The sequence below is a fragment of the Tyto alba genome, unplaced genomic scaffold, assembly GCF_018691265.1.
Source record: "Tyto alba isolate M040663 unplaced genomic scaffold, T.alba_DEE_v4.0 Super-Scaffold_38, whole genome shotgun sequence".
Taxonomy (NCBI): Eukaryota; Metazoa; Chordata; class Aves; order Strigiformes; family Tytonidae; genus Tyto; species Tyto alba.
The window spans coordinates 23,397,132-23,408,576 of record NW_024881313.1 but is presented as its reverse complement, the minus strand read 5'-3'; positions in this window follow the sequence as shown (position 1 = coordinate 23,408,576).

Here is an 11,445-nt window from a genome sequence, read left to right as displayed (position 1 = left end):
CACTCTTCTAAGGTCGTAAGGAAGGTGGTATTAAAGCTAATATTAGAAGTATTCAACATTTGCAAAATACTGTTATCATTACAGAGGATATTTTGTGGTGGTAGAGAAAAGCTACTGGAATGAGAACATACATATCTGTTATGTACAGAAGAGCTGCATTACCTCAGAGCAGAGCAGTGTTTCTGGGTACTTCACTCGAAGTATACTGAGACTGAGCAAAGATGAAATGCCACGGGAGTTGAAAGTTTTCTTATATATCTCTCTGCTTCCTGTAGAAGGATGCACGTGATGTAAGAGGAGCTCTGTGGAGAGCAGACCTGGGTATTTCTAAGGTAACACTTCAGGGGAAGGCAGTGTCAGAGAAGGCTCGAAATGATACGCTTATGGATTTTAGAGGAAGTTAAGCAAGTCACTTTCTCACAGACATAACCCCTTATTTTCTTTTGCTGTTTTGCGTTATGCGGTATAATGCTAATTTAAGAGTCATTCTAGATTTAAACCTGTGTAGGAGATATCAGAATCTGATGTTAGACATAATCTGGTACCTCTCTAGCAGAGTGCAGATGCTACTTGAATATAATAAGCATTTGCCTATGTATAGCATTTAGCAAATCTAATGTCATGATTTGTATGAGTATGCTTTATTTTAGTGAGATTTTGGTATCAGTGGAATTGCTTGAATATGGAAGAGACTGGTGCTGAAGTCCAATATTATACACATGTTGGTGGTACTTGCATTTAAATGCACTGTTATTAAAGGATGCTGAAACTACCAGGGAGGTACAAGTGAACATTATTTCAGCTAAGAGAGGTTTCAGAGTATGAATTCTTCAGTGTAATAAATCTCAGAGGATTCTGTGGGGAGTGCCTGTAATTGCCCTTAAATTCAGAGTACATTTTTAGATGCACAGTGGTAGAAATGCAGTATTTTGCATCCATCTGGTGGTGATAATGTATCTAATATTGTTTTGCTGATGTCATCTGTGATAAGGTATTCACACGATGAAAAAAAAAGTCTTAGTAAATATGTAGTATTAATTGCAACTTACAGCAAGCTTAGCCTTATTTCAGTCAAGAAAAGGCTGATGGTAATTTGAGCCTCTTTTGCATCTCTCCCTTTCAAAAATAAAAAATAAGCCTGAATCCATAGTTCAGGCCACTCACACTGGCCTTGGTTATAGTAACATGAATTTCAAGTGAATATGTTGGAATCAGTGTGGATTTATGATAGTCTAATTAATGGCATAATATATAGCCTTTGCATCTATGAAAATGAAACATATTGCCTCATACCATGCAATAGTAAGTGGTGCACTGTGATCCTAAATAACATAAAGTTCAAGAGGAATCAGACAATGTACAATGAATGCTAATTTTATGGCACTTATCCTGTTTGCTTTAATAAATTGCATGTTTTATTGACAGGTATATCTTACAAATTATATTTACAATTTTTGAACTTTTTTATTATCTTTTCATATGTTTTCTTTCTATTAGTAGCACAACATAATACTGTGAAGTATGGAAGTAATTTAACAACTTTTTTTTGCATCTTTTGATACCATGTTCATGAATGGTTTAAATAGCCGGAGACAGTCTCTCCAGTCCTTTCTGCCAGAGAGTGTTTCCAGTGGCGGTATTCATAAAGTAATAGAGTAAGTACGGGTCTGGCAGAATCTAGCTGTACAGAAAGAGTTTACATTAATACATCCAGGAAGGCAGGTGGTTATTTCACTTATGTTATGCAGATAATGGTCAACAGGTTGTCCTAGAAAACTTGACCATTACAGGAGGAAAACAGTTTAGATTGTGTAATTCTGCTCATACAAGAGGAAAAAGGATCTGGCTTATGAAACCGGGCATTGTTTTGTATTGTGAAACATTTTGCAAGTTCAGAGATTTTACCTGAATATATTTTATTACCTATACATTTTTTTATGCTTTCTATGAAGTTAAAACTGGGCAGAATATGTTAAGTCTATTTTAATATTGTGGATGCTTCCTCTGTTCTGTGATCTCTGCAGATTGCAGTACACTGTGAAAACTACACTAGTTTCAAGTGGTGCTTTTTTATGAAATTTCCTACTTTGAAATATTACCTTGTTTTAAAAATACTGTTTAGACACTTGCCTCTGTTAATATTATATTGTAATGTGTTCTAAGAGAACGTGACTGAAATAAATAAAACAGTAAGGCTTCACTGTTGTTTTTGTTCTGTTCTGAAGAAGTCTAATGGTGACTATTGTGATTATTTACCACTGACTCTTTTAGGACCAGAATTTCACAGATCACCTCTGAATTAGTTACCTGTGTTTGCTGAAGCCGCACTAAACAAGAACAGTAATAGTACACATTTCTAAAGATTGTCTAGTTTATCTGTTTTCTGTTCCTGCTGTTATAACTGTAGATTTGAGAAGATGAAAATTGCATTTGATGCTACTATACTAATAAATACTTGTGTCAAAAGAGCAGTACACTTTGCCTTGGTCATTGCTACCACTCTAGTAATAGGGAGAAGAAAAATCAGAATGCATTTTTTTAAAGGAAGAAATTTGTCCTGCCTTGGTACTTCATCTGCTCTCTGTCATATGCGGAAGCTTTGACTTTTGTGGAGGGTTCCTGATCAGACTTTTGCAGGAGCACAGCTATGCTTTTGTCAAGGTCTGTGGAAGTTAAAGCTCATGTGTTCTCAGTAGAGACTCTTTACAATTATTTAAATTATACAACTGTTCTTCTTTTCAGAGATGTTATTGTTTATTAGGTCTGAATGAAGGAGAGATGCTGTCAGATGACCTCCACTTAGAAATAATTTTGAAACACATTCCTCAAAAAAAACAATTTGAGACCAAACTGGTATTTATTTCAGCCTTTTCCATTAAAAGCAAAAAAGAGAAATTTTACATTATGTGGTTTTCACCAATTACATTTGTACTGATTTGAAGGGCTCAAAGAAATAATTCCTGTAAAAAGGGGATTACAGACATCATTAACATAGCCTAAATTAGGAGAGGATTAAATTCAGAGGAAGGATAAAAGAGGTATTTGTGAAATACTGGTGAAAAGAGTACCAACCTCCTCCAGGCTGGATCCAAAAGTGACTCTTCTCTTCTGGCCTTCCACAGCTAATATGGTTTATGCCCTTTCTATAACTGCCTGAACCATCTTGATCTTTGACCGCTGCATTCAATGGCTCTCTCAAATTTGCTTTATGTTTCTCTTCACGAGCCTGACATTGACTGATACTACATCCATACATATGTGTTTATAAGCACGCTGTGCAGCCAAGCCTGGTGTGCCTTCCTATGCTTGGAGGGTTTGCCTTAAAATAAGGCTCAGAAGATACCGTGGTAGTGGCATTGCCTGTGCTGCCTTGGTAGTGCTGCCTGACAGGAATAGGTAGTGAGTGGGCCTTAAAATAGCTGTGTTGCCAATATGGTGGACTTCAGCACCTCTGTATCTACATTTCTTTCACTGTCTGGCTCTGGATGTATAAAATCCAAATGACTGCAAAAGGAGGATCCAAGAAATTCTTGTCTGCATTAAATAATTGAATTGTTATTGCTGAAATGGAGTTTCTTGGCCAGCTGCAGCTTGTGTAACTTCCTTGGAGCTGTGCAGGCATGTTATGACCTGCAGGACTGCATCTTTTGTTTACAGGCTCTTCAGAAGAGAAACTAATCACTCTCCAGACAGTCTAATACAATCTTGTTAAATGACATCTCTTGAAAGTAGCCTTAAGTGGCTGGATGTAATTTCCTCACTAGAAGGGTGTTAATGCCTGGCTTTAGCAGAAGCTTGAAGTAAAAGCCTGTCATATTAAAATCGATCTATATATCCTTGGGTTTAAATAGAATTTTCTCTAAAGAATGATGGAAAAAGGATTTTTCAAAAGTTTCTATATCTTATGAAAACAATTTTTATGGCTTTCTTCTTTTCCACTTTTCCAATGGAAAGGTAGAGGAAAGAAAGGAAAATAAGAAAGTGAAGGTAGAGGGAATGGAGATAGAAGGAGAAAAATGTAGGAGAAGGAAGAAGCAATCTCCAGTGTTTAAGTAAGTTCATGTATAAAAATTTAAACTGGTTTTCTTCAGAACTTTCTGAAAGAAATTCTTGTTTTTTCAACCAGTTGAAAATTTGTTCAACTGAAAATGATGTCTATCACATTTGGCTTAATTTCTGTCCCTTCATCAAAGCACTTTCTACCGACGAAGTTCTGTAAACTTCAGTAACAGAATATCCTGAATATACTTAAGTATTTTGTTGAGCTGGAACATTAAGTTGAGTAATTGGGTTAATTAAGTGCCAACTTATATTGGGAAACCTCTGGATATACTTGTGGGTTTTGGCATGCAAACCTCAGTTTTCATCATTACCTCTTAGCTATGTTTGTATTGGGAACTGCTCCTCATTAGATACATGAGCCTTCTCTGAGCTCCATGTTATCATCACTTGACTGCTAATGGTACCTAATGTTGCTCATTTAAGTCTCCTTTGGGTATTTTCCTATTATACTGCAGTCAATAATGTAGACATGTACTAAGTGTCTTCAGAACCTGTGTACACATGGGATGTTGGCAGAGTGTTCTTGTCACAGTCAGTTTTTCCTGACTTGCCACATTGTTTTAAACGGTGAGTTGAAATTGGTTCAGGAGTCCATATGATAGATATGGGCTTTCAAAGCAAATGTGACCTGGTGAGTGATTTAGACTGGTAATCACATCTGAGTTGCATGATTGCAGCCTTCTCTTGCAGAGTATAAAAAACTTCTGAGAATATTCATAGATTAAATGCAGGTATCTTGAGTAAAGGACTTGAGATGCTTTGCATCAAACTCAAATAAAAGCCTCATACTCAGAAGGTCAAAAAAGTAAAAAAAGTTTAGTATATACTGTAAAATATGTTGTTTGTTGAAGAAGTACATTTGTTGGTTTTATTAGGAGAGGAGAATGAAAATGTGTGCTTTTTGCCAAGTAGATAAGACAAATTGCTTGGGATGACTTTATGCCTGAAAATGTTCTGTGCTTCACTTCTTCTTGAACATGTACCTAGATTTGTTTAAACCTTTGCTTCAAGCTGCTGCCATATCAATGACTTAATATAGATTTGATTCATGCTAAAACCTCTTTGAGGATATTTTTCCCCCTGTATGCCAGACAAACACAATAAATTTCAAACACATCTAATGAATCCTTGGAAAATAGTGTCCAACACTGTACATCTCCCAATAGATGTGAGCCCTGTGAGGCAGCAGTTGTTATCTGCAGCTGCTTCAGCCTCCTGAAGGTCTTGTCCCGAGGTGGTCAAGGTTTCTCCCACCTCTTGGCATTTCTAGAGGAGTGCAGTGACAGCTGTCTTGCCTGGGAAGCTGCAAGTATTTGTTTTGGATCAGCCATTAATGTTTGTTTTTTTTTTTTTTTCCTCTGATTTTGGCCATTCTACCTTCCACCCTTCTTTCATGGTTAGCCGTGAGGGTGAAAATCCACTGTTCCCACATCCTGATGTGCACCTTTACTTCTACTCTCTCATGTTTCAGTGTGTCACTGTGGTTTGAATCATTGTTTTGTTGGCTGTAGCCTTCCTTCTCATAGTTGTCTGTGAAGCACCACTTATGTCTGAGAGGCTTAGACGTGCATAACTAGAGATGTTTTGTCCCATTTGGACCTGCCTACACCTTTGGGGGACCAGGGTAGTGGCATTCAGCAGGAATGGTGGGAATCATAACAGCAGCATCTGTGAAGAGCACAAGATAATTAAAGCATGCAAAACCCCTCCTCTGCTCAAGACTAGGTTTTGATATTCTGTGTTTTTACTGTCCTCTGGAGTTCCTATCTTTGTTTAAAAAAAGGAGGTAAAAACTCTTATAATGCTGAGAACAAATATGTATTTTTCTCTGCCCAGATTGTCTCTGTTATTTGTGTTTTTCAAGCTAAGGCAGTAAACAGCCTGCTTACTTTTTGTACAGTGTCACTGTGCTTCATGCTGCAAGCGTTGAGAACATTTTGACAAGCCTGATCCAGCCAGCATGCTGCGAGCTTTGAAGAACCACTTCATAGCCAGAGTAAGTAAGCCAGAACCCAAAGTGAAATGGGGAAAAATCAAGTGCACAATTTTAGGTTATCCATCAACATCATACAGCTCTGCTCCTAAGAACTGTAACTTTTTATGGAAATTACATTTGGTAAAGTAAGCCATAAAGGTCAATCCAGAGCCTGCAATTTTCTTGCTACTGTGACAAAGCATGCAGGCATTTCTCTTCTATTCCATAGCTTGAAGTAAGATTCAGAGTGGGTGTCGATGTCACCGTTCATCCACAGACCCTGTTCCCAGACGAGGTTTTCATTTTTTCAGTTCCCGCTTGTGGAAGTATATAAGTTCACTCACATTCCCATAGTTCTGCTTTTCTTACTCCGAGATGACCTGTTTCCCTAACAGTGCTATTGTAGTGTTTCACACCTCTTGGTACATTCCCTTGCTCTAAATAAGGCTGTTGAAACATCGATGTCCTTGAAAACTTTTTTCATGTCCATGTGTATGTGCACTTGAGAATTCAGTTATACCCTGGGAGAAGAGGGAATACGTGTTTTCTTACCTTTTCAATTGCCCCTGAAGTCAACTATATAGAAAAGATCTGCTTTCATCCAGTCTTTCTGGCACTCAATTTCCAGACATCAAAACACAAAGCAGTGTGTTTCCTATTCTGCATGTAAGGTGTTGATAAATATCTACAATACTATTGGTGTGCTGCTGATAAAATCTATTTCAGAACTGATAATCTTTAACTTCGAGGTAATCCAAATCATCAAATACTTCAGCTGGTTTAATTATGACTATAAGGTTAATACTCTACTAATGTTAATATTCTGACTAACAAGAAATACAAATTCTTTAAGATTTGCAATACATATTTGGGGAAATGGATGTTTTAGCTCGTGGTCATGAATTCCTTTTATAAAAGCTATTTTGATGAAGAACATCATAAAGACGCTTTTTCTCCCAACCCCATTTATTTAGATATAGTTTCTGGGATTATGGCAGCTACATCATGTAGAACAGTTTATGGCTTTTTTTGAAGTTATGCCAGAAGCCATTAAATTTCTACTTGCTTTTAGGACTATGAAAATGCTTGTGGATTAAAATTTTCTTTCTACAACTTGCTTTGCTTCATACAGCTCATCTGGCATAAATCTGGCAGCATTATTGGGTTCTGAATTGGATTTATAAACAGTAAGATTACCACAGGGCAAAATAAATAGAACAGTCCTTGGTACCTGGTAACAGTAGTTGGGCAGTTATTTCACATGAAATACCCTCTAGCAAAGTCCCTTCAAGTGAACTTTATGTGATTAAAAAAATATCAAATGCAGACCATGATCCTGCAAGGAATTTGTTTGTATAAAAGGTATTGGTATGTGTAAGTGTAAAAATTTAAGTCCTAGAAGTAATGGGAATACTCATGTGCACAATAAGTGTGGCTGATGGTTAGGATCTAGGGGACTTGAGCTGTAAAGGCTGGTATTTTATTTACATAAGGCAAGTGTGGGAGGTGTATGGTGCTCAATGACTGGTCTCTGACCCTTGATCTGTTGGCTCGACACTGTTGTGTGCTAAAAGGCACCTGAGTGTTGAAGCACTTTCTGTAACTTTGTCTACGGACACAAGGGATAAGAGTTTGGCCAGCTCTGCAGGCAGTATTTAAATCCCAATGCAGATATCAAAGTCTGTGAAGTTTTGTTTCTGTCCAATCTGGGCACAATATTTTTTGACCAGAAACAGGTCAGAGTGTGTGGAAACACCGAGTAAACAGGCCAGGCTGGCTCTGCAAGAGGGACCCCTTGCTGAAGCCCAGGAATTGGCGTGACAGAGGGTCCTGCTGCAGCTTGGCCCTTGCAGGAGCAGGAGTACGTGGGACCTGACCAGTCTCCAGTATGTGTTAAGCTTTAGATCTGGCTGGGGTGTGTTGTGGCTATTTTGCTGTTGTAGCATTTGTGTTGATGATTTCTGTATTCCTAAGGGTAAGTAAAGCTTTGCTTGGAAGGTTGCCCATGTTCAGTGCTGTATCTAACTGCAACTTAAAGGAAATTTGTTCCAGGAGCCCAACCTGGTTTGAATATCTGAGCAAATTGCTTAGAAATTAAAGACGCTGTAGCGTAGAGATCTTCCTGAAGTGGGTTGAGTTTTCACAAGTCAATAAGAGCACAGGACAGGTCACTTGACAGCACAGAGACTTAGGCTGGAACTGTAACACATATCCTTAATTTTTGTACTGTAAAAAAATCCACTCTGGTGGGTTCAGCTTGGCATGCTAGACTATGCAAGTATCCAGTCTGAGGTCTGTATTAGGGATGGGGGTAATCTTGTGGGTAGTCCTCAATCAAAAAATAAAAACTGGTTCTGACCTAACTCAAAGAAGACCGTTTATTCTGTCCGTGCTGTAGTTCACCACATCTGTAGCATGTGCTACATACCACAGTGCTTCCCAGCAAACCAGCGGACATAAATTCGCTGAACCTGACTCTGATGTTGAAGTGCTGAGGGATCCTAGTCAAATTTATGGAGTGAAACATATGAAATCTCTTCTGCAATCATTATTTACAGCTATCTAAAAGATCTGCATTGATCTGCTCTCTTCTAATAAGTAACCCCTTTGAAATAGGTATTTGAATTACAGTATTTTTGGTAAATTGAAAATCCTTACTTCAGTAGCACTACCGTTACTAATTGACAAGCTACTTCACTGAGGTCTGGATCCTTGCTTCAAGTGACAGCTGCTCATTCTGTATTCAAGCTCTCAGTCCAGACTTCAAAACTAAAATACTCCTACCCATCACCAAAGTATCATCGTAGCCTTGTTAAGATCAATGTCTTAGAAGCCAGGCAGTAGCGATGACTGTCTCTACTCCAGGAGGGTGACTAACTATACGTGAGTGGCACATTGTAAAAAGTAACAACCCCTCCCCAAAACGTCCAGTGCCCCCATTCAAAAGCAGAAACTCATGCTCCCCACACCAATATTCCCCCTGCCACAGCAGCCCCAGCCTGTGTGCAGGAACATTGCCCCAAATTTCACATCCTTGAAGCCAGCCGAGTGGAGGGGAAAGCTGAGCTGGGCTACAGCAGCCTATGGAGAAACAGAGACAGGAAAGAAGTTTTCTGATTTCAGGGCTGCTAAGTGCTGACTGTGTTCGCACTGCCCCAGAGGTGTTTCTGTCTCCATCAAGGCTGCCAGTAGCAGGTTTGACTACTGAGAGGGTTTTTTTCATTCCAGTGAAAACCTCTGAGCAGGGGAAGGTCTTATTTATCACTGCCTCAGCTTAACAGTTATGAAAGTAGCGATAATAATTAGCTGATAAGGGCAGTAAGAAGGCTGGTCTCCAACCCTGGGGAAGGTTTTGATAAATGGCTGCTTGCTAGATTGGAGGTGTTCCTGGCTTGAAAAGACAGATGGGCTCATCAGATAAATGTAGGTAATGCTACAGGTAAATGATAGAGAAATTACTGTAGGCATAGTTGAGGTAGTTACAACCATCTCTTTATCTACTGTTGGCATCTTTTGCCTTCATAGTTAACTCATTTTTCTTTTAAAGAGACCTTCAGAGACCAGGAAGCGAGGGATGAGTGGGCTCTTCGGGCACAAAGAAAATGATGTCTTTTGATTTTGGTGCCATACATTAAACAGCTGTGTTTGCAACAAGTCTTTGCACCAAATTGTTTTGTTACATGGGCTTCTGATTTGCAATCAGTTCATGATATATTTACATTTTAGTCCTTGCCCTTACAAATTTTTTTCTTTTCTGTTTTCTGAAGTGTATCACAATATGCATCAGCTGATATTCACTGTAACCATTTGTTAGAAATTTCTGTACAGATTTAGATGAGTTGTAACTGAATGTTAAAGACACATTCATTTTCAAAAGGAGAGGACTACAGTTTGCAGTTTGCCTTGTACAACATTTTGAGCAATAAAGATTTTGTTATGTATTTCCCCTCATATTTCTGAATGATCAAATCATTGTAAAAATAAATGTTAAATTTCAGGTAGCTTCTCTTTTGGGTTTGAGTCTATTTCTGAATGTGAACATCCATATTGACTCACCTTAGGTGCCCTGAGATCAACACTGAAGTCTTCAAAGACTGAATTAATCTGACATAGGAAAATATTCAGACACAGAGGATGTAAGAATAAAACTAGAGGAAGTCACAGTCATGCCATTCTCTCAATTTCTGTGGATACTAGCTAAACCATTAACCTAATTTGATACAAATGGGATGTATTGGTCTGCTTTATTAGAAAGAAATAGCATGTGTTTGGGAAGAAATCTGGGAATTTCTACATCACAGGCCTTGAAAATATTTTTAGGCTTAAACTTTCAAGGCAGAAGTATTTAAGAATGTTTCCAAAGGCAAATTAGATGGGAACCTGTACTCTTGACACTTACTTATTTTAATTTGGCTTTTTGCAGCTTGTTCATATTTTAATTTTGAGAAAAATCTGAGAAAAAATATTCCTTATGGGCAGAAAAGAAGTTCATTAAACAAAAGTAGACAGTAGACTTCTTCAAAGATGATTTTAGGACACAGGTATTTTCCCCTTATGAGGACTATTGAAGTCAGGTCTGTATTAATAATAACAAAAGTGTTGTCTTCAACCATCTAAGTGAATTAATGCTCATTCACCTATTTGTCCAGATCAAAGAGTCTCAAAGGAAATGGTACCTTTGACAAGATACCAGAGACTGGCAGAACAGGACATGCCATTCCCCCTTTCCTTAGCTTGCGCTGTGCAATTGTGCCATATCTTAGAGAACTCCCCCGTTCTGAAGAAAGGATGTTTCCAAACTTCTGAAATAGGCTTTCAGAACAGGCTCTGACACACAGAGCTCGTAACGACAACTCTAAACCCATCATACATCCTGAAATCACTATGGGCTACTCTATTCACTGTGGACCATTATTTAGCTTTTTCTGGTGCTCTTGCTACTTATCTCCAGATTTCTTAAAAGAGACTGAAAACCTATTACCACAGCCCGTGTTTTCAGTGTATTACCTGTCATTCACAGCTTACCCTGAGAGTCCTGTGCTGTTTTGTCTTCACTCATGTCTCAGCATAGCAATTTCTACTATAAGAATAATGAGAAATAATGATCTAATTGTTTCTGTGTTCTAATAAGAACAAAGTTTGCTGGGCATGTGACAGACTAGAAGAGAAAATGAAAATAAAGGACAAGGAAAATACAGCCTGAGCATTGAGTAGCATATCAGATGGTCTATTTTCCTGTGATTTGGTTATTCCTTCATCTTCCCTAAACAGAGAAGACTTCCCACCCTTTCTTCTCTTCCAGGTTTACAGGGAACTGTGCTGGTTTGAAGACAGAAGTGAACGGACCGTGATGAAAAGTTGAATTTTGATGGGTAATGTCTGCTCCTTTCCTTACCTCTATCTTTCCA